General features: G+C 38.1%; 1 pseudogene across 1 annotated transcript; it reads left to right on the top strand.

The window, feature by feature from the left end:
• The first annotated feature begins 11,863 nt into the window (after positions 1-11,863).
• LOC143622449 (TMV resistance protein N pseudogene) lies at positions 11,864-13,710 on the top strand (annotated as a pseudogene). Its single transcript, XR_013151707.1, has 3 exons — positions 11,864-12,259; positions 12,359-12,477; positions 12,575-13,710. The product of XR_013151707.1 is annotated as a TMV resistance protein N pseudogene (transcript).
• The last annotated feature ends 10,707 nt before the right edge of the window (positions 13,711-24,417 follow it).

The raw sequence follows: 24,417 nt of genomic DNA, 5'->3' as shown, positions 1-24,417 counted from the left end.
CTCCTCACCTTGAGCGTACATCGCCTCGGAAACCATGGGTTCTGGGCTAAGAGTAGTGGGATACAGAAAATTGTTCTCGGTACGCTCCAAGAAAGACACGTCCCTCGGATCAATGGGGCGGCGTATCATCATCCCTCCCTTGTGATCCAAAAGAGTATTGAACACGGAACCCTCGTCTGGGAAAGAAAATAATAAAGTTAAAAATGAGGAAGGGTATTGTGAATATAGTTAGCAACATACTTACGTTTGTCCGAGTTCTCGTAATACTGTTCCAGTTGAGGGAACGGCCATAAGCGGCTCATCTTCGCATGTACCATCGCCCCTTCGTGAATAGGGCGCATGGGTGTTGGCGTTTGGGTCAAAGTGTTGAACCATTTATGACCCTCGTATTCAATGGCAGGGATCTCGGGGGCGGCGTCTTCCGGTTTCCATCGGGCCGTTGTGAACGGGATGACATCTTCCCGGATCCAAAAGAACTTGGATTTCCACCCATGAATACTCCGGATCCATTCAAAGCCGATTGGACCCTTTCCGGTAGTAGCAAAACCATAACATCCGTCACGATATGTCATCTTGTAAAAAGTCGCAAACATGTTGACAGATGGATCATAGTTATGAGATTGGCAACAGAATTCGAAGTGTCGAATTCTTAACATCCCAAATGGGTGAACTTGGGATAAATGGAGCCCATAGGCTTTCAGAACGGATCGAACGAACTTCATCACGGGTAGCCGGAAGTTACCCATGGTAAAATGGTCCAGGTATACGACCATCTTCTTCGCCGGTGGCGCCGTGGCAATTGCACCTTCTGCCGGACGTTCGGCTTCCCATTCCGGTGCCAGTCCATACACGTTTCTCACATCATCAAAGTCCTTTTCTTTAATATTGCACCCAACCTCGTGGATGGCAGGAGGATTCTTCTTATCACCGACCATCGTAGTATATATCGATTAAAAAATAAAAGACGAAGTCTTAAAGATCTCAGATTTGCTGAATAATTGAGAGAGATGTCTTGAAAGCGATAAGAACGAATGAAAGGCCATGGACCTATTTATACTCATCGCAATAAATGCGTCTGATGGAGTAACAGAAGAAAGAGAAAGTACGAGCCGTTGGATGACTGACACGTCAGGCGAGAAATTCGAAAAAGCGTGTACAGGCTGTCAAGAGGCGTCCCATTAGCCGCCGCTTAAAATTTCTTTCCCCGCCACGTCATCAGTATAATCCAACTTGCAAAATTCAAAAATCAAAAATATCTTGCAAAAGATATTATCTCGTAAACAAGAACATAGTTATCAAGGCATAAGAGTTCTTTTCATTAATAGTCAAAAAGGTGATTACAAAAAGATAAAGAACAATTACAAGCCATACAAACTAAGTCAGGGGTTAGGGACTGATGTGTCTTCCGGGGCATTTGGAGAAGTATCCTCAGATTAGTCGTCCTCAGACTCATCATCTAAGTATACCCGCAGCGGCTTCATGCCATCTCCAGCGGACGCAAATTCTGGAAGCATGTTCTGCAGCGGAAAGACTAGAGTATCATACTCCTTAACTCACATATCATACTCCTGTTTTGCATCGAGGCCGTGAAGTGGATGACTTTCAATAGATTGACCGGATTGAGCAAATGTCATCCCTTCATTGAAGCCTTTCATCCTGCCAACTCTCTCGGAAGCAGTCATCAAGTTCACAAAACAATCAGTTAGTTCAGTGCTTCCTTTGATATGCCGGACGACCTGAAATAGATCATGTTAGAGTCACGAACGCGAAGTATAAGAAATACACAACCAGGTAAGAAAAACTTACAGATTCAAGTCCTCGTTCAAGAAACCATTGCCGATCCTGCTCAGCACACTCAGCTCTGTTCCGAAGCCCCTGTAATTCGGTGGAGGCGCGGGTTTCTGCTTCCGAGCAGGACTGCAGTAAAGAATCATATGCGGACTGAATTTCAGCAGCGGCTTTGTCCTTGAGTTCAGATTGTTCTTTCTGCAGTTGTAGCTCAACCTCGAGCTCTTGGACCCGATTGTTTTGGCGGGTCACCTCTTCTTGTTCCCTCGCCAGCTCAACCTTCTTCTTTTGAGTCTCAGCTCGCGTAGCCTCAAGAACTGCATTTTGCCTCTCACAGGCTTCCTTCCAGTTGTGAGCAGCAGTAGAACTTCGAGCTTTTTCTTGTTAGAGAGCAACCTCGGAATCGGTTTGTTTCCATTTAGCAGCACTCGCCGCCTTACGATGCTCTTCGGCTTCTTTATTAGCAGCCTCAACGGCTCGAGTAGCCTCACCTAGTTTCCCTCCCAAGTGCGCCACTCACACAATATTTCCTGGCTACAAGCCAAACTGTTAGCCAAAGAAATTGATAAGTCTGTATGGAGGTCGTGGCGAGAACGATCACACAAATACGCCATATCCGCCGGAGGCACACAATGCTTGATGAAATTAACACAAGTCCCAGGTTCAGAAAACCGGGACCCATTGACAATGTCCCAAGGAGGGACGAATAGGTCATAACCTCCTCCCAGAACCGCATCCCAAAAGTACCGGGAACTTGAAGTCTCGAGGCGAGTAGGGATCGAGAAGGAAGGGTGTGGACCATCTTGTATTGAACCTCCTTCAACCTCGTGGACAGATGGGCCAAATTGGAAACCACCTCCCGCACCCGTCGTCAATGGCTAGGAGGGAGAAAACATCTGAGGAGCAGATCGGGAGGGAGACTCATGAATCCTGAACCCAGCCTCATCCACCGCTGGGTTATTTCCTTCATAACTAGTGGCTCCTCCAGCCTGGAAAAGGCAGTCCAACGATTCGTTATTTCCGTTTTGAACACTGGACCCCTCCACATGTGTTTCAAGAGGAGGGGTAGCAGACTTGCCTTCCGCCTCCTTCTGCGGAGGAGGAGATGGTTGTTTTTCAGCCATAGGAGTAGGTGTCGGTAACTTCTCAGAATTGTCGTCCCTAGCTGTAGACGGATCTACAAAAGAAGATCACATTCAAATAACGTCTTAAAATAATAAGAGTTAGAAAATAAAACGCATACCAGTCACCGTCGTCAATCGGTTCGCAAGAACATACTGGGGTTTCCTAGGACGACGCGTCCGTCGTTTCTTAGTCACCGGCTCATCTGCAGTAGTCGCAGCACTCGAGCCTGCTTCGTTAGCTTGGACAGACCCAAAAGTCCTTTTTTGAGCTAATTCTGCCAACAAGTGCGACACAGATGAAACCTCAGAAGCATCGTCAAAGTTTTCTTCCTTTGAGGACGATGAATCATCACTCGACGACAGAATGACGAATACTCCCTCAGAGGTAAGCGTAGTAAGAGGAAGAGGATTTAGAGTGTACGCACCTGTTTGAAAGGTAGCATCCGAAACAACGGATTCGGCACGCACCTTCACCGGGAAAAAGGAAATATTTTGCTGTCTTCTCAAGGACAGGCATATCCTTTGCGTTTCGGATACTTTTCATAACATGCCCTCTGTCATCAAACAGTGCGTTCAACATCGGTCCGGGACCTGAGAGAAAAAACACCAAAATCAGTCATATAATTCCCTTGTAATAAGAGGAGAAAGACAACTTACGTTCGTCTAGCCCGATAAAAACAGGCTCCATGTAAATAGACGACTCATGCCTGCCCATACAAGGGCTTCCTCGGGTAATGACCACATAGGAGTTGGATTGGTAGTCAGGACGCGGGACCACTCTTGTCCTTCATGGGCGGCAGGGGTGACATCAAGAAGCGCCTCATTAACTGGACGGCGTATCATTCGGCCCGGTACCACATCCTCGGAAATCCAGAAGAACTTGTTCTTCCAATTCGGAGAACCGTCCTAGACCTCCTGGCCGATTCGCCTACCCGGTATAGCTTGGCAGGTGAACCACCCGTTCCGGTTGATCATCCGGTAAAAGACAACAAATCGGTCAAGACGTGGTACCATATCGTGAGCTATACACACGAATTCAAAATGACGAATTCGCATGACAGCACGAGAATGCAACTGGGACAAATGGACCCCAAAAGCACCCAATATCCTCATAAAAAACTTTGTCACAGGGAAACGGAAATTTCCATGGACAAAGAAATCAGAATAAACAACCATTTTCCCAGGAGGTGGGAAACTGGCTATAGAACTAGCAGAAGGGAACTTCGGCCCCCATTCTGGTGGAATACCATACGTCTCAAGGAGTTTCTGATATACAGGCTGGTCCCATTGGACCTCTATCTCGTCAATTTCAGACTGTGTACTCGTCATTATAATATGGTTCAATAAAATATCAAATGGTTGGGTGACTAATCGACGTTTTCAAATAAAGAATGTAAGGCAACATTCAGGATTCAAAAGGTAATAAAACTTCAACGAGAAGTTAAACTCCACTATTTATACCCGTCGCAATTAATGCGATGGGATATGAACACTAGAGAGAAGAAAAATCACCCAATAGATGAACGCCACATCACGCGGGAAATTCGAAAAAGAGAAAAAGGTGAACAGTCGGGTACAGTGACAGCCGGCATAGACGTCATATCCTCTGACACACGCGCTTGCGAGTGGTCAACTTGTCCTTTTTCATGATTATCCACAGCAACAAAAGATATTTCTCACCAACTTGCAGAATAAAAAATCCCCAAATACACATTAAGTCCAGAATTTCACCCGCATAAAATACTTCACACGGAAGAAACACTGGACTGGGGGAACTTATAGAGGTAGGGTACCAAAAAGACCCAAATACCCTTAAGTATTACCCGCGGGTCAACCAAAAGTCCCCCATAAGGCACCCGCGGAACATATGGAACGCCCGCATAATTGTTGGCGGGAGAAACACCCCCACAAGGCATGCGGAAGCATCCTGGCACCCTCAAAAGTCATCCGCAAGACGGAGAAAGCATCCGCATAAATAACTGCAAGGTAATGTCCCGGGACAGCTTTCATTAACTAGTGACATTCTAGAAGATCTACCAAGATGCTTTCTTGAGCAATACGTGATCTCTCAACCAACCAGAAAAGGACACCTGGCAAGGCCGTTATAACCGTGCACATGGCAAGGGATAATCCACTACCCTATTATAGGAAGACGCGTGTCCAGGTTGTTATACATGCACATGCAACGTATAAATGAACCTATTACATGAGGACACGTGTCTAGGTGGTTACGAAAGTATCTTCCAAAGGGACAGCTGGCTCAATCATCTTCCCACACCCTTCGGCTATAAATACCCTCTCAATCGTTATGAGGTATTCTTTCACTCCCACTGTACTCTCTCAATTTACTTAAGTACATTATCTTCATCGGGATTGTACTTATTCTCACACCGGAGGGTGGTTACGGGAAGACCCCCCCCCCTCTTGTCCTTCCCGTAACGAGCTCACGGTGTCTGTTTTGCAGGTTCACGTCACTGGACTTTGGGAATTGTGTTCATATCGTATTGGCAGCTAACCGTATCCTACCCTGTGGACTCATTGGATCTAAGACCCGTCAAGGGGAGTAGATCCGTGTTTCTTCACTCTTGTTTTATTTGTTCGGTTGTTAGCGCCTTGATAGTTGTTTAATAAAACTTCTTGTTCCAAATAACATAAAGAAAAAAATATATATGTTTACCATGTCATTTTTATATATTAAATTAAGAGAAAACTTTATAAATGAGTAACATACTTGTACCCTCTCTATATTTTCTATGTTCATGTAACTTGCGTATTTACAATAAAATGTTTATTGATAACAATACAACAACAATATTATAAACCGACTCTTAAACGTCACAAGAATGCCTTAACACTGAAAGAGAGGGAATGAAGCTCACCTTTTGTACTTGTGAAAAATAATACTCACAATTAACTTGAAAATAGGAATATTAGATTAAAATAATCTCAATTATTGACTAGTGATAAATAATAATCTCAACTAACCTTGACTAACAAAATTCTAATGTCGTTAGCCGTCGGTCGTAAAAAAAAAAGAACGTTTTTGCCAAAAAACTCAATCTTGTCGTCAAACCTCTTTGTAACCTTAGTTTGGACCTCCAGGACCCTTTCTTCTGGCAAAAGCCCCGGTTATTGAGGTCGTTGGACCCTAGAATCACCGTCGGAGTTAGTTGGTAGTGGTTGGTGAGTCAGTTGGTGGTGGTGGTCAATGGTGGTGTTGGCTGGAGGTGAGTAAGTTGGTGGCGTTGTTCAGGTGGTGGTTATCGGTAGGTGGTGGTGGTGGTCGGCGGTGGTGTTCAGGTGGTGTTGATTGTGTTTAGAGTTTTCCAGCATAAAAAGTTGATTTTTCCAAGAAAAAAAATGTTTTTGTGGCGGAATTATGTTAATCAAAATCCGTTGGTGGAAAATATGTTAAAATGTGGGGCCGTTAACAAACATTTCGTTAGTTTTGACTGTTATTTGCTAGTAGTCAATAGCTGAGATTATGTATTTCCAGCTTTTATAGAAAATATAACAGATTATTTAAAGAGGAATCTGACAAATACAATTTGTACTTAAAAACTGAATGTTTATACAAATTTTGTTATGATTACAATAACTATTGGTGTAAAATATTTAATTATTATGAAATAGTCACAATCATGAAGATAAGCTCAATCAGATCGTTGAAGCAAACTCCTCTCGTGAGTTTATTTTCTCAAAAAATTTAGTGTATTTTTATATGTTAACTTAATTAGTTTTCATAATTACTTATAATATGTGTGTTGATTTGGTTATTTAAAATTATACATGTCAATTTGTTGTTAATAAGAAAATCATATGTTTGTGGTATATGTGACAATGCCATACGTGAATTTATATGCCAATATTAATTAAACGAAGTATAATTAATCCTATTTTATAATTTACATACTAAGATTTATCAAAATGGTTTGTGTGAGCTTTTAAACAATATAACTCGAGCTAAATTTTAAACAAGTAGTTTAAACCATGATTTAACCCATTTGACCCGTTCCTCTTGTAGTTGGTAGTTTGTCTCCTGTTTATACTCCTCTTATAGTTGACCATTTGACCTGCAAACCCCTAAGGTTTTCCTACAATTATATTTTTTTTCTTAAGTCAACTAAACTGATTGTTTTCAACTGTTACACAATATGTTTAAAATTATGAATTTACTTATTATTATTATTAGTATTGAACCCATCAATTTAATATCAAGCTTAGTCTTAAATGAATCAACAGTATCAACTAGTGACGTGGATTTTTCCGTAACATTTAAACACTGTTTCTACATTTGCTTTATATTTCTTCGAATCCTCAACCATTATCACATTCATATCATTTATTTGTTGCATTCATTTTCTCTCTCGGGTATTTCATCAAACTCCTTTAGTGCACTTTCATATTCATTGAGTATTGTTATAATATATTCAATCCAATGCATTTCACCAGTTGTATTGTTTGTATAACTTTGTAACTGGTGATGAGTGTACAGAATCTATAAAAATGATCATCTTGTTTCCAATACGACATTTCGTATTTCCCAAATTACCCCTTCGTCGATATCCAGTCCTTTTACTAGTTTTATGCCGGTAAGTCAACAGTATACCGGATATCAAGTTTGACCAGGAGAAAGTCAAATTAGTCACAACTATTTCCTCAGTCATACCATTTTGCAGATTCTTTTGTTGACTACCGTTTGTAGTTAAACTTTGACTATTGTACCAAAGAAGTTATCTTAAATCCAAGCTGAGTTGTTACTGACTTACTGCTTAGCTAAACGGTATATAGGAGTTGCATACGATGATAAACCACACATTTTGCAGGTGGTATCGAACATCAACTATCAACTAATGCCGCTACTTCTTCCAAAACATCTAAACACTCTTATTTGTATCTGCATTTCGTTTGATTCCACGTTCTGATTCTGTAACATCATCATCCATTTCATATACACCTTCAGATTCGTTGAGTATTATTCTCGAATATTGAGTCCATTGCATTTCTACTACTATATTGTGTCTGTAACTTGGTAAGTTGTAATTTGTTAAATATCAATCGTTTCTGTTGACTGCTTGTAAACTGTTGAACTGCTGAAATCTTTGCAAGAATTAAGGATTGTGGTATACAACGAGTTCTTTGTTGCCACAGGAATAATTACAAAGTAAGTCTCTCTACTTTGCTAACTTGACATATTAGGCTAAACTATTATTTTAGTTGTCACAAAACCTGAGCATCTAACACAGACCAACACATTAATACCATTCAGTTCAGTTCTCTGCCTTAACTTTTGTGTAAATTCATATTCAGATTGGTTCGGATAAAAATTAAAATACGAAACATCCTAGCATATAAGAATTTTAAGTTAACCGAGAATTGGTGCTACAATCAATTGATTCCCTATAGACATTTGTTGTTTGATTTATGTATGCGTTTGTGTGACTTCAGATACAGTTCTTTAGAAAATAAAAAAAGAATTCATAAAATTATGTAGAAATTTTAGCAACAGGCTGAATTGATGAACATGACAATCATGAGACTTCATACCAAGTAGTTTATTTTCTTTCATGGACACCAACCTTTTAATGTTTGCAGAATAGCATGATGGAACCTTAATATCATGTAAACATTTACAAAACTTTGTTTTCTCTGACATTGTATAAAACGCGGGGGGTAGATAAACGTGAGTACCGGTATCAACAGGGGCAAGCTCTTTACGTATTCCCATTTCTTTCATGTCTTTACGAGCATAGATACCATCTTTTGTTTTTCAGGAATGTTTAACAATAACCCGAGCAAGCTATCACATACATTTTTTTCGATATGCATAACATCTAGGCAATGTCTAACCTCTAAATCTCTCCAGTATGGCAAGTCCCAAAAGAGTGAGCTTTTTTCCCAAATGGATCCTTTCTTAGAGCTAGTTCGTTTTCGTTTTCCCAAAACAATATTTAGATTTTTAACTCTTGAAAAAGCATCAAGGGTCTTCTTCCGGTCTCGGTCTTTCCATTAAAGTCCTTCATGTTCTTTCGATAACCGTGACCAGTTGGAAGGAATCTTCTGTGTCCCATGTATACTGTTTTATTACAATTTTTTAACCACACTGAACTTGTCTCATCTTCACAAACAGGGCAAGCTTTCTTACCTTTCGTATTTATGGTGCAGAATATCATGGCATGCAATTCAAAAATATTCCTTCTTATAAGCATCATACACATTTACACCAGAACTCCATAGAGTTTTAGGTCAGCAATCAAAGGGGACAAATAAACATCAATGTTGTTACAAGGTTGTTCCGGACCCTGATTCAACAACGAAATCATTATGTATTTTCGTTTCATGCATAACCACGGTGGAAGATTGTAGATGCAAAGAAAAACCAGCCACGTACTATGCTGACTACGAAATTGTCCGAAGGGATTGATTCCATCCGAACTAAGCCCAAATCTTATGTTTCTAACTTTATTACCAAAATTTGGGTATTTTCTATTAATATTTTTCCATTGAGGTGAATCTGCCACATGTCTTAATTTTCCATCAACGTAATAATTTTGCGTCTCATTTGAATGCCAACGTAATAATTTTGCGTCTTTCTCATTTGAAAATAATCGTTTTAGTCTCGGTATAATGGGAAAATACCACAATAATTTGCCGGTGGTCCATTTTTCTTCACATCATTTTCATATTTACTAGTTTTATTTTCCCTCTTATACCTTGATGCACCACAGTAAACACATTCATGATTGTTCGCATACTCATTTCTATACAACATGCAATCATTCGGACATGCATGTATTCTTTCAACTTCCAATCCCATTGGATTCATCATTTTTTTTGCTTGGTAAAACGAAATTTGCAACTCGTTACTTTTCGGAAGCATAATATGCAAAACATATAATAGATCTGTGAAACTTGTATCACTCCATCTGTTTTTCGCTTTCACATTAAACAACATCAAAACAGCTTCAAGTTTTGAAATCTCAGAATCGTTATATAATGGCTTTTGTGCATCTTCAAATAGATGTTGTAATTTTTCTTTATCATCATCGCCAATATCATTTTCTAAATCCTTAAACATGTCATCTAAATTGTCAACATTTTCATTCTCTACATCCTTAAAAATGTCATCTAAATTGCCAACATTTTCATTCTCTATATCCTTAAACATGTCATCTAAATTGTTCTCATTTAAATTGTCATCATTTAAATTAACAGATGTTGTGACACCGTCAATCCGTTGTTCCCCATGCCTGTACCAACATGTGTAATTAGGCATAAAACCATTCACAATCAAATGATGCTCTATACCGTTAATATTTTCAAATCTCTGCAAAGTTTTACAAGTCACACAAGGACACCATATCATTTTAGAGCCTACATTCCTCCGATTGGATTCAGCAGCCTTAAGAAAAGTATAAAAGCCATTCGTATATATTTCAGAAGGACGTCCACTTTTGTACATCCAATATTCTCTACATTCCATCTGAAAATAAAATAAAATCAAATAAGTTATATGCAATTTATGCACGGGTCATTAATAGGTACATAAGGCGGTGGATCCTAACCCACTTTTTAAACATTCTATCTCATTTGCATACATTTTAACTTGTTAACTATTTAAGAAAAAATCGGCAACGTTTCCCCTTAACTCCCCAAGTATGCGGATAAGCCACACACCCGAAGGAGTAGAAGAAACAACTGTCGATTTTTTCTTAAATAGTCAACAAGTTAAAATGTATACACGTCCTAATGAGATTGAATATTCAAAAAGCAGTTCCCAACAGGGACAATTCAAAATTTATCTCTATTAGATCAATTTTAGACGGTATACTCTAAAGGTCAATTTTATATATACACACACATATAACACATATAGATCAACAATGAAGGCCAGTAATGAAGCTAAAATTGTTCGTACCTTTAACGCGGTGATATTGAATAAAGAAAAGAAAAGGCTACAACTATTTGATTATCTACAATGAACAAAATACAATCAGTTAATACATATAAAATCAATAGTTAAATATATGAACAAGAAATTCTATAATAAAGTTTATATTTTGATACCTGCTATTATGAAAAATGACTTCAGTGAAGAAAGAGTGAATTTACCTAGGTAGAAGTGACTAAGAGTATGGGAGTATGAAGATGAGATCATTAGCCGTTTAGGGATTTCTAGTTTATATTAAAAATATCTAGAGTTTATCAAAAAATACTAAAAAATAGGTAACAAACCATCCTTTTGAGCGGTTTTAAAAGGCATCGCCCAAAATATGTTGAAACAGTTGGAGATATTTTTAAGCTGTCATTTATGGCTTTTATTCTTTTAAACTATAAACCACCCAAAATTAGTTGTTAAAGGTTTTTTAAAAAATTATATAAAATATTTTATTGGAGATTATGGCATCAAATTAAACCAATGAAAAAGAACTCTTTTAGGCGGTTCAAAAAGTCACCGCTCAAAATCCATTTGTAGGTTGAAAATATAAGTATTTTAGGCTGTCATTTCTTTGTTTAGGGCGGTTAGCTTGGGTAGGAAATAAACAATCATGTTTCAAGCGGTTTTAAGATATGGACCGCCCAAAATAGTTTAGCCAACCGCCCAAATAAATCATTTTTGTACCAGTGTTTAAAGTGTGTCTCATTTTTTTTCTATAATCAACTTAATATGCTTAATATAATTATTTTACTATTTTAGGTTTATAACAGACTAGCATAACTTCTTTTTATTTATTATTATTTTTTTAATTCAGTTAAGGATCCTTATCTTATATTGACCAAATAAGAGGTTTTACTACCTCCACGTAATTGCACAAATTTTCCACTCAAAATATCAGTTTGTGAAGTCTTATTTGATCATCTCTTTACAAGTTAATTCATTTGCATTCTGATTATACAAATTCCCCATATAAACAAATTCGTTTCGTTTGATCCTTCAAAGCTTACAGCTAATGGCATCCACTTCAGCATCAGTTGCTCAAAAGAGCTTCAAGTATGATGTCTTTTTGAGCTTCCGGGGTGAAGACACGCGCAAGAACTTTGTTGATCATCTTTATCATGCTCTTCACCAGAAAGGCATTATAACTTACAAAGATGATGAAAAAATCCAGAAAGGGGAAAGAATAAGTGAGCAACTCATCAGATCCATTAAAGACTCGAGATTTCACATCATTGTTTTCTCCAAGAACTATGCATCTTCATCATGGTGCTTGGATGAGCTTGTACAGATTATGGATTGTCAGAAGACGATGGAGCAGACTGCTTACCCCATATTCTTTGATGTGGAACCCACTGAAGTCCGTCACCAAAGTGGGGCATTTGGAAAAGCCTTTGCAGAACATGAAAAGGTTAGTAGGAGCTTTGTTCTACCTCTCGACTATCTTTGTTCCACTCTAGCATTTTGTTTCTTATCCAAGTGCTTTGTACTTGTGTTAAATCTTGTTAAGACTAAGAAAGCTTTGAACTTTATCAAACAGGAAAATGAAGATGATGTTGGAAGATGGAGAAATGCTCTCAAAGAAGCAGCCGGCTTGGCTGGGATGGAGTTGAAGACTACTTTTAATGGGTAATTCCTTCATCTTATATTCTTCTTTTCTTTCCTATGTAACATGTTCTTCATAGGGACATTCATGCAACCTGAATGAATCTTCTTTAATTCATAGGCATGAAGCTAAATTTATTCAACAAATTGTTCAAGAAATTTCCCGAAAGCCATATTTCACTAATTCGAGCATTGATGGGAAGTTAGTAGGCATGGAGACCCGGGTGGAGGATGTAGTTTCATCTTTAGAAATTGGTTCCGATGATGTCCGCATGATAGGGATCAAGGGGATGGGAGGTGGTGGAAAGACAACTTTGGCGAGAGCTGTTTTTGATCATATTTCCAATTGGTTTGAGCGTAAAAGCTTTGTTGAGAATGTGAGGGAAGTTTCAAAAGGCTCGTTGTCTGGTTTGAAGGAATTGCAAAAGCAGGTCCTTAAAGATGTGTTAGATGATCAAAACATTGATGTAACAAGTGTTTCTGATGGGAAAAATAAGATGAAAAGGATGATGCCTAGTACAAAAGTTCTTCTTGTTCTAGACGATGTGGATGATATAGAGCAACTTGAGGCGTTAGCAGGTGAGCTCACTTGGTTTAAGCCAGGAAGTAGAATCATCATTACAACAAGAGATCAGCAGGTGCTCGTAGCACATGGAGTGAGCATTATTCATGATGTTAATCTGTTATCAGATGTGGAAGCACTCCGCCTCTTCAGCAGGTATGTATTTAAGAAAGATATTCCAAATCAAGGGTATGAAGAGCTATCAAGTAAAGTTGTACATTATGCTGCTGGTCTTCCCTTAACAATCAAAGTTTTGGGTTCACATCTTTGTGGTAGAAGTGATCATGTATGGAAAGATGCGATAGAAAGACTAAAAACTATCCCTGAAGATCGAACTTTGAAAAGATTGGAGATAAGCTACAATGGCCTAGAGGATGATCAGAAAGAAATCTTTCTAGATGTTGTATGCATGATGAAATATAAGAACAAAGAAATTGCAATCAAAATACTTGACAGTTGTGGATATCATGCTGAAATTGGTTTAGGTGTTCTTGAGCAGAAATCTTTGATAACTATTGATGATGATGGCGAATTAGACTTCCATGATCGTATAGAAGAAATGGGCTGGAATATAGTGCGTTGCTTGCATCCTAACGAGCCTAGCAGACATAGTCGATTATGGATTAGAAAGGAAATTGAAGACATATTGGTTAAGGAATTGGTAAGTTTTAAGTTTATATGAAATGTGGACAACTAGGAAATATTATTTTCTTTGACAAATTTTCACACCAGCATTTTTTTTTATTATGTACAGGGCACCAAAGAAACAAAAAGTATGTATTTGAGAAGTTACAATCTCCAACCTGTTATTATTATGAAAGGTATTAGAAAGATGGAAGAACTTAGACTACTTGATGTGCGATGCTACGCAAAAGAAGTTGATGAAGTTAGCAAATACTTACCAGATGCTTTACAATCTCTATGTTGGAGTTGCTACCCTTTTCGGTCTTTACCTGAAATGTTTCAAGCAAATAACCTTGTTTACCTTGAAATGCATGAGTGCAATATAATTGAACTCTGGGAAGGAGGAGAAAGAAAGGTAGAATAATGCATATAATGTTATATATTGTGATTACACTGATTCTCATCTATTTTTCTTTTCTTATGATAGGTTTTTAATAAGCTTAAATTCCTTGACCTCCGTAGTTCTTTGAAGTTAAGAACCTTTGACCTTAGCATGACCCCACATCTTGAGGAGTTAAATCTTGAAGGATGTGGGGACTTTGTAGAACTCAAATTGCCCGTTGAATGCCCGAATCTCAAAATACTCAACCTCAGTTGTTCTAAGGTGAGTCACCTTAACATTGGGATGGTTCCACATCTTGAGAAATTATATCTTGAAGGTTGTTCTCATCTTAAAGAAATTCATGCTCCGGTGGGATGTCTTAAAAAGCTTGTTTACTTTAGCTCAAGTGATTGCTTAAATGTTGCACATTTAAAGGTTGACAAACAACATGAGTCAGCTTCTCTTATAGATACAGTGGAAATAGAGGTTATTACAAATTTTCATGGAGGGTTTGGGTTTAGATGTATATATGATGAACCTAGATCCTCATGGAGTGGAAATTTAGAGAAACTTTTTGGTTTTGGTTCATGCGTTTGCGAAAACCAAGAGTATTTTCTAGCAACTATATGTGATTTACAACATTTAAGAGAGCTTACACTTTACCAAAGCATTCCTCAGGACCTGTGGCCGTTAGTAAGTCTAGAGAAGCTATCTTTGGGTTTTCAACAGTTTCAACATCTTCCGGATAGTATTTTTATGTTGAAAAATCTGAAATCACTTCAACTTGATTCTTGTTGGGCTCTTGAGCAGTTACCTGAGAATATATGCAGATTAGAGTGTTTAGAGAACTTAATCATAAGTGCTTGTGGATTATTGCTCAGTATTCCGAACAACATATGTAGGTTGAAATGTTTAAAACGTCTAGTGCTCTCCAATTGTAAAAATATTAAGAAATTGCCAGAGGAACTTGGGAGTTTAGAATGTTTGAAAGAGTTAGATATATCTGCTTCTTCAGGCATAAGTCATCTTCCGAAGAGCATTTATCAGTTGAAAGGTCTGCGTATTTATGGGTCCAGTAATCAACTTGAATCCTATGGTTTTACATCCATTTTGGCTGAGGATGATCCATGGTATCCCAACTACTACTACGTAGAGCTGTAAATAAGCTTGTCAGCCACAACATGAGTATTTGTCTTAATCAGGTACATCAAAACAGAATAATCACTTCTTTATAAATCATATACGAATTTATACTTACAATCAATTCACAATTTAACGATGTTGTTTGTTTACACTCGTGATTATGAGGCTCAATTGAATCAAATTATACATATTCATGTATTTTTTAATTCATGCACACCACCTGCTCGACTAAATGCTTGTGTAAGAAATTTTCATCTTTAAATCAAAATCGATGAAAAGACCTTGTTATCTTCTTTCATTTTATATGGTGATTGGAACATATCATTTTATATAGTGATTGGAACATATTAGTAGACCGAAACCTGTCATTCCATGACGTCTGTGCTATTTTTTTCTTTCTAAATCAGTTTTAATCTCAATATACTTATGTTATGTTTGCTAAGTAGCATTTTGAAACACGTATAAAACTTGTAAATTTATGGTTTGCAGGCCATTCTTTGAGGGCCAACACGTATACTCATTGACGGAGCTCTAATACTCGTTGATGGTGCTAGAGCTAAACTCTCCGTAAGTTTATTTCTGAGAGGCTTTTGTATAATTGAATATTGGTTATTTATTTATTTGATTTGTTTGCTTTCAGCTTCAATTTGTCTTGTGAAAAGAGATACGAGATGCTAAAGAGTCTTTTTGTATTTTGTGATGTGAGCATACATGCACACCACATGTTTGTTAAAACTCCTGTGTGGACTTTGTATTTTGCCATACATTTGTTTGCTTTTGAATTTTATTTCTGTGTGAATTCTGAATTTATTTCTGTGTGAACTGTGATTGTCAGTATTTAGTATATTTTGCACTTTGATAAGATACTTTCTGAATTTATCAGATTTTGTGGTTCTAGATTGTTGCTGTGATTATGATAATATTGATCCCTGGTTCTTATTTTATATAAATAATGTTACTGCGATTATTTTGTTGCTGAAAGAGTTATGGATATAATACACGGGCATAAGGCGTCTTCCGGGGAGCATTTATCAATTGAAAGGTCTACGTAATTATGGTTCCAGGGAGGAACTGGAGTCGTATGGTTTTACATCCATCCCGGAGTTCTTTTGGGTAGAGCTGTGAATAATATCTCCTTACAATCATGAATGCTTGAATCACCTGCTCGACGAACTGCATGCGTGAAAATTTTAATGTTGAAATCAGAATTTGTTGTCTTTCATTATATTATCTTTTTCTGTACCTTCAATTTATGTGGTGATTTGAACAGATCAGTAAACGAACTGTTACTCGGATCTCGATCCGGGCTCGGGTTTTTTGGTCGTTTATTCAGTCTCTTTTTGGTCGTTCTGTACTTTCATTTTATGATGTGCATGTGTGAAAATTTAATGTTCAAATTTATAGTAGAGGAAATAAAAATGAACCGGCTCAATGGTAAGGATTGAAGTATGAAGGATCTCTAAAGTATCCGTAAGTTTATTTCTGAGAGGCTTTTATATAGTTAAATATTGGTATTGGTTTTATTTATATATTTATTTATTTATTTGTTTTCAGCTTCAATTATTGCCAAATTAATTAAAAATATTTTGAAAGTTTCATACGTCATGTTTGACCAGCAAAAAGTCAAACATGGCCTGAAACTCATGATTAATCAAATTGCTGCTATTAAGTAACAATTCATCCACTTCCCAATTAAACTGAATTATCATATCCTTAAACTTTTGTATACAGCCCAATGACTAAAATACCCTTACTATGAAAGAGTTCAAAAGTGGATATACCATATGTTAGGACCTGCAATAAGAGTTTTCAGTCCAATACAAGTCAGAAAAAGATTGACTTATAACACTAATCACCAAAATAAACTTGTGATCTTTAATAAATTCCAGTAAGACAATGGCTTCAATAGTTTGTTTTTGTGATTATGTACCTGGTATACTAAGAATGATCTTAAGGTGCCAACAAAAAACTAGTAGCTGATATATTCTATCAATAAGGAACCACCAGCATGTGCAGTTGACCACAAGAAAGTCAACCATAGTCAAAAGGTCAATTTTGATCAAAAAACACAGAATTGACAAAAAAAAAAAAACAGTTTTGACCACAAACTAGTCAAAATAAAGGCCTTTACTCTCTACATATATTTGCACATATGTTTTGAATATCTTGAATGCTTATCACAATTATTCGAGAATGCTTGAGTTGAACGATGATGTTTGTTTACACTGGTGCTTATGAGGCTGAATTGAATCATTGCCTAATTTTTTGGTCCATTCCAAACCAAAACTATCAAAGAACTGCTTAGTAACCGGATACTAACCGAGCTGCTTACAAAGAACTGATTGAAAAATCAAACTATCAAGGTCTGGTTAATTTATGTTTATTAGATTTTTGGTTATATCTGTTTACTATGATATGAAAAATTTTAAAACATGTAGGAAGGAGCTAAATTTATCAAAAAAAAATAAGAAGCAAAACCTGTTGAAATTTTTAACAATGAACTGATGAAGAAAAACACAATACATCTAAATGAGTTTAACGGGTTTGGTGAGTTTTGTTAAACAGGCTAAAACTGGTTGATGGGTTTGGGGAGTAATCATTTCTAAATCGGCCTGTTTTGTCCTGCACCCATTCTGACCGGCACCAGTTTTTAACCGGGCCGCCTGTTTCGCCAGGTTTAACATAATCACTTGTTGGTTTGGTTAAATTCGTGTTTTTATTCCCAAAACTGAAACAGAGATGTCTGTCAATTGTTTAGCTCAGTTAATTTGGGTCGGTTTTATTTGACTATGAGCCACCTTTTAACTGCAGAATCGAATTTTGTGGACCAGTCCGGTCCACTACCGCCTCACCAATAACTAAATGAAAGTAATCCATCATTTACTGAAAAAATTCGTATTATTAAATATAATAATACAATGAACAATCCAACATTGGCCAATAGGAAAATGATTGACGACATGTCATGTGCCGCGTTATATTGTTCTCAGCAAATGTAAATAAAAATACAACATTTACCTACTCTCTGTCTCTTAAACTTGGACCACATGTTTACAACATTTATTTATATAACTTAAGAATGTTTTCATAAACGTATTTCAGACATTGTTCCATAATTAAAACATTAACAGGCATACACCATAACAATAACTTCAACGACAAAATAAACTTAAAAGGCACAACTTGAATCTAATAGAGATGTCCACAAATGGTGATACCATCACCTAACCGAGCCATAGAGATCTTCACCGTTGCAAGGTGCTTTGTTAAAATTTGAAGTATCCATTCGGCCTTGTTCAGTTGCCTTGTTACCAAATCCTCAGACATAGCAATAAATCCATTCCTTAGTGTCTTGTCATACACCATGATCCCTTTCACCTTCACAACTTTCATCACTAACTCGTGATTGTTAAGATAGTTTGGTTTGGGTGAAACGGGCTTTCTTGTCAAACCGGTTCAGGTTAGTTTGCAGTGAACCGGTCCCAAACCGATTTTTTGTACATCTCTAGGCTAAACCATCAAGAGGAGGCGCAAACTCAAAATCAACAAACTTTTGAGAGGCCAGCCCATTGACCAAAGGTGTGGGCACGCGAATGTCGATCAGTCCATATAGCTACGCCTAATATGTCTTAATTCAATGATGATGTTCGTTTAAACTGGTTATTATGAGGCTGAACTGTCAATAAAACCAATGATGTAGATATTGACAACTTTATTAATCCAGGTCATTCCAGGATAAGCCAACAGCTGCAAATTCTTTTGTTGACTTCCATTTATACCTAAACTCTATACCAATATTGCATGAGACTCAACAATACAACCGATTCACCAAATTTCTCAATTATTTTCAAAATTGATCCAAATCTTTTGAAAGTTCCGTATGTCATGTTTGACCAGCAAAATGTCAAACATAAACCGAAACTCATGAATAACCAAAACACTGTCTTCTCAAAACCAATTAATTTACCAAAGAGCCCAATGACAAAAATACACTTACAATGAAAAGGTTCAAAATTTAATGTTCCAACTGTTTGAAACCCCGATACAGAATGTTCAGTCCAATACAAGTCACACAAATATTTCCCAATAACAAAAATTCCCATAAGACAATGGCTTCAAAAGTTTGATATTGTGATTGTGTACCAAGAATGAGCTTAAGCTGATACATTCTGACAATGTGCAGTTGACCAAAGAAAGTCAACCATAGTCAAACGATCATTTTTTATCAAGAAACAGTTTTGACAGCAAAAAAGTCAACGTTGACAAAAAAGTCAATTTTGGGAAAATAGCCCAACAATGACCATGACCACAGTAGTTACCGTGCAATACCAAATTCCAAGATTACACATGTCGGCCCATTTTATTACCAAAATTCCACATATTCACATCGTATGTAATTCATGTACACCATCTGCTCGACGAAATGGATGTGTCAGAATTTTCACCTTCATATCAAAATTTTGAAGATTTATTGTACTGGTTGTGACCAGCAAAAGAAATCGACGAATGGCTTTTATTTTAAAACCAAAGGTGATCAGCACTAGCCAAACTAAAACTGGTTTGTATCCAGATCCGTACCCTGATACAAACTGACTTTTTTGGGGTAGGAAATAGGTCTCATTTGGTTAAATCTGTCCACCACAAGAGTCTCTTTCATAACTAGTTTAGTATATACTCATTTTTGCATGTGCCCACAAACTTTTATTTGTTCAAATTAAGGCAACCAGTGTCTTGACACTTATTACACTACACAAGATTGAGAATGATGTTAAAAGTTTAACAAGTTCTTCGTCTTGTAGATGGACTTTTATTATTATTATTATTATTGTTGTTGTTGTTGTTGTACTTTTTAGGACGTTTTTTTACAATGTTTTCTCCATCTACAGACACGGAGACTTAAAGAATGTTTATGTCTGTAGAAATTATAAAAAATGCATAATATTTTAGGTTAAGTATTCATTTATTGGATTTTAGGTACCTTTGGTTTTATTTGATTTTGAAATATACTGAATGTTTGAATAGATTTTTGGAAGGGGAAAAATTTTAAATTTTTGGTGACTAAAAACTGGTTGCTAAACTGTAAGTTGGTTCACTACTATAAAATGGTGTTTTTTTATATTATTTTATTTTACTGAATTATTTATGAAAATCATAGACAATCATATTATTCTGGATATCTAATTTTCTCTTATGGGTGCTTTTTGCATACACTAAGTTTTAGATATTATTTTGTACAACTTTTAGATAAGTTGAATAATTTCGTCTTTGTTGATTTTTGTTGGTTTAAATTGTTTATTTAGAATTATGTGACTTTGTTGATTTTTGTTGGTCCTTTGACTGGATTTAACAACACTATTACTAGTCTATGTGGATCAACCTCTCCACTAGCTAGCGGAAATCACTAGTGAGGACCGAGATCTCAGATCTTGTTTGGTTATTATTTGCACTGTGAGGGTAGAGAGAAGGGAGAGAAGAAAGAATTTGGAACTTGTGGATAAGATAGTGAAATGGCAAAAGGTTGTTGTGTGCATGAGATACACACACTATATATAGTGTGTGTGCTCATGCACTATCTATTTTATTAGCGGCCCATTGGGCTCCAAAGTACATGGCCTTGGGCCCAAACATACATATAAACGATACATATATATCAAACAAATACGAAAGACTAATACAAAAATGGGCCTAACAATCTCCCTCTAGTCTTTGGTATTTGTCCCGTTAACTTCAATCTTCAGTCGCACTCGGACTCTTATTCGAAGATATCGTCACTGGTTTGGAAGGGCTGCTTCTCAACAAGTAGTTGGACGAACTTGTTGAACTTTCTGACGATAGCATCCGTATTGTCTCGACGAACGTCTTCAACCGTGCATAGAGGTGACTCAAGAAGCTTCATCAAGTCAGCTCTGCAGAACCCAGCCATTTCATGTTCATCAAAGAACCGGAGGTCATGAGATCGTTCACAGTGAATAATGACCTCATCGTGAGCATTGTCGAACTCCCAAGCAACAAAGTCGTGAAGAAAGTTGTCATCAAAGGGCATGCCGGGAAAAATAGGTTCTCCATCCTCGTCTGTCATCTTGTATCTTCATCCTTTAGATAGCTTCTTGGTGAAGGGGTTGATATCGTTTGACTTGTATGACCTACCCGGGTTTAGAATAAACTTTGGGTAGTCATATTTCCATTCATGATTCAAGAACCGTTTGAACCATCCCTCCACTGTTCCTTCCTTCTCACCACGACCCACCGTTTTTCTGAAGTAGTTCATATCCAGGATCGATAAGGTGTACATATCTCCATAAGGGATATATGTCAAATCACCATTTGCACGACGAACAACCCAACTTTTGCTGTCCTTGTGCCACCTTGCATATAGGATAGGATCGGAGTCATGGAACGGCTTTGATCTCCACCTCATGCTTGCCATACTGCTCACACCATAATACTTGATACACTTTCTTGATCTTTTGCGAGCATGCTTGGTAGAGGGAGCGACAACTGGCTATTGAGCAACGGGTTCTTCAATCACCATCTCCGGAGTGTCCGAATTAGGTGAGTAATTGATGCCATCATCACTATCATCTTTATTCTCCACGGCTTCTTGAACTAGTGAGCTAGTACCTGCAGCAGAACAAACGTTAAAAATAGAGGCAATTTCAGCCTCGACTGCTGCGTCAGTCTCACGTGTTTTATTTTCTTCACTTGGCGATTCCTCCTCCGCCATCTTATTTCCACCAGTGGCATGACCATCACCACTGTCATCACCATTTCCACCATTTCCACCACGAGGATCATTGACACTATCATACTCGTGGTCATCATCCTCATCCTCTTCACCCTCTTCACCCTCATTTTCATTATCACCAACATCATCGTCATCATCATATGTTTCATCATCATCGTCATCACCACTTCCATCACCTCCACCACCTCCTTGAGCTACATTATTGTTGTTGAACAATAGGAACCAAAGCAGATGTAGCAGGAGCACTAACTTGTTCACCCGTAGTAGGTATAACAAGTGGGGAACTTATGGAACTGACCTGCCCAGTTGTGGCGGCAGTTGTAACCACGAGTTCAGTGCTTACTATGGTTCCAACAACCGTAGGAGGCTCATCTTTACTCTTCTTCACACCAGAACCTCCTTCTCCAGCATCTTTCCTGGTTTCGCCGGTGTATTGGAAGCCATGTAGCCTTCCTTGAGCTCTAACATTTTCGGTGTCAGCGACTAAATTGACAAGAGCTGTTTGTCATCTATTGCTCTGCTCGGTCCTTGGCTCGTTTACACGCAGAAAGTCACGGAAAGTCTCCATCAAGTGATTCTTGTGGTTGTTCACATCCTCGTCACTCAAGCGCATCACCTCCATAACTGCAACATAGCGATTGACAAGTGACTCATTTACACGACCTTGAGTGTCGCGTTTTTCTTCTATCTCACCTTCAAGCTGCTCAACCATGTCACGCAGCTTCACACTTTCACCCATGAGTCTATCCACGTCCCTTGAGGAACTGGATCCACCCTCCAACAGACTGACTTTTGAGGCCAGTTGTTCAAAGTCTATCCAAACTCAATCAAGTGTAGAATCCAATTCCCTCCTGAAGTTGTTATGTAACATCCCCTTTTCTCGTTTCAGTTAATAATATAAATTGTGAGTTATTATGAGTCGGGCTTGTGCTGGTTTAAATGGATATGAGTTACGGACTTGGGTTAAAAAGGAAAGAAGAAAAGACTATCGGCTTAAGCCCATGATCCATAATATATAAACCATAAATTCTCATTAATTCATTCATTTCACATATTCCATACACCACCAAAAACACACACTTAAGCTCTCTCTCTAGTTCTCTCTTTATCTTAGCCGAAACCAAGAGGAAAACCGAGCATCGACCCGATGTAATGATAGTATGATATTGTATGGATCCAAACCCGCTAGATCTAGTCGCGAAACGACGAGCCGACACCCTAAACCATTAAAGTCACGAGATCGGGGTAGAATCGGGTATGAACCGAGCAAAAGAAGAGCCTAGGGGTCACCCTAGCTCAGATCTGGATCGAACGGGACGAAAAACGGTGTAAAACGGTGGAAAACAAGTGAGATCTCGCTTTTCCAGCGATATCCCGGTTTTCCATCGATGACGGCGCCGGAAAGGCGGCGCCGGAAAGTGGGTACGAGGTTAAGGCAATGTCAGAGAATGTCAGACTCTGACCTAAACCTAATTCGTTAACGGAAGCTTTCGTTTGACTTGTATGACCTACCCGGGTTTAGAATAAACTTTGGGTAGTCATATTTCCATTCATGATTCAAGAATCGTTTGAATCATCCCTCTACTGTTCCTTCCTTCTCACCACGACCCACCGTTTTTTTGAAGTAGTTCATATCCAGGATCGATAAGGTGTGCATATCTCCATAAGGGATATATGTCAAATCACCATTAGCACGACGAACAACCCAACTTTTGTTGTCCTTGTGCCACCTTGTATATAGGATAGGATCGGAGTCATGGAACGGCTTTGATCTCCACCTCATGCTTGCCATACTGCTCACACCATAATACTTGATACACTTTCTTGATCTTTTGCGAGCATGCTTGGTAGAGGGAGCGACAACTGGCTATTGAGCAACGGGTTTTTCAATCACCATCTCCGGAGTGTCCGAATTAGGTGAGTAATTGATGCCATCATCACTATCATCTTTATTCTCCACGGCTTCTTGAACTAGTGAGCTAGTACCTGCAGCAGAACAAACGTTAAAAATAGAGGCAATTTCAGCCTCGACTGCTGCGTCAGTCTCACGTGTTTTATTTTCTTCACTTGGCGATTCCTCCTCCGCCATCTTATTTCCACCAGTGGCATGACCATCACCACTGTCATCACCATTTCCACCATTTCCACCACGAGGATCATTGACACTATCATACTCGTGGTCATCATCATCATCCTCTTCACCCTCTTCACCCTCATTTTCATTATCACCAACATCATCGTCATCATCATATGTTTCATCATCATCGTCATCACCACTTCCATCACCTCCACCACCTCCTTGAGCTACATTATTGTTGTTGAACAATAGGAACCAAAGCAGATGTAGCAGGAGCACTAACTTGTTCACCCGTAGTAGGTATAACAAGTGGGGAACTTATGGAACTGACCTGCCCAGTTGTGGCGGCAGTTGTAACCACGAGTTCAGTGCTTACTATGGTTCCAACAACCGTAGGAGGCTCATCTTTACTCTTCTTCACACCAGAACCT

This window comes from Bidens hawaiensis, unplaced genomic scaffold (genome assembly GCF_021521415.1).
Source record: "Bidens hawaiensis isolate Kalapana, Puna unplaced genomic scaffold, B.hawaiensis_p1.1 tig00003141_1, whole genome shotgun sequence".
Taxonomy (NCBI): domain Eukaryota; kingdom Viridiplantae; phylum Streptophyta; class Magnoliopsida; order Asterales; family Asteraceae; genus Bidens; species Bidens hawaiensis.
This window is presented reverse-complemented; position numbering and strand designations above follow the sequence as displayed.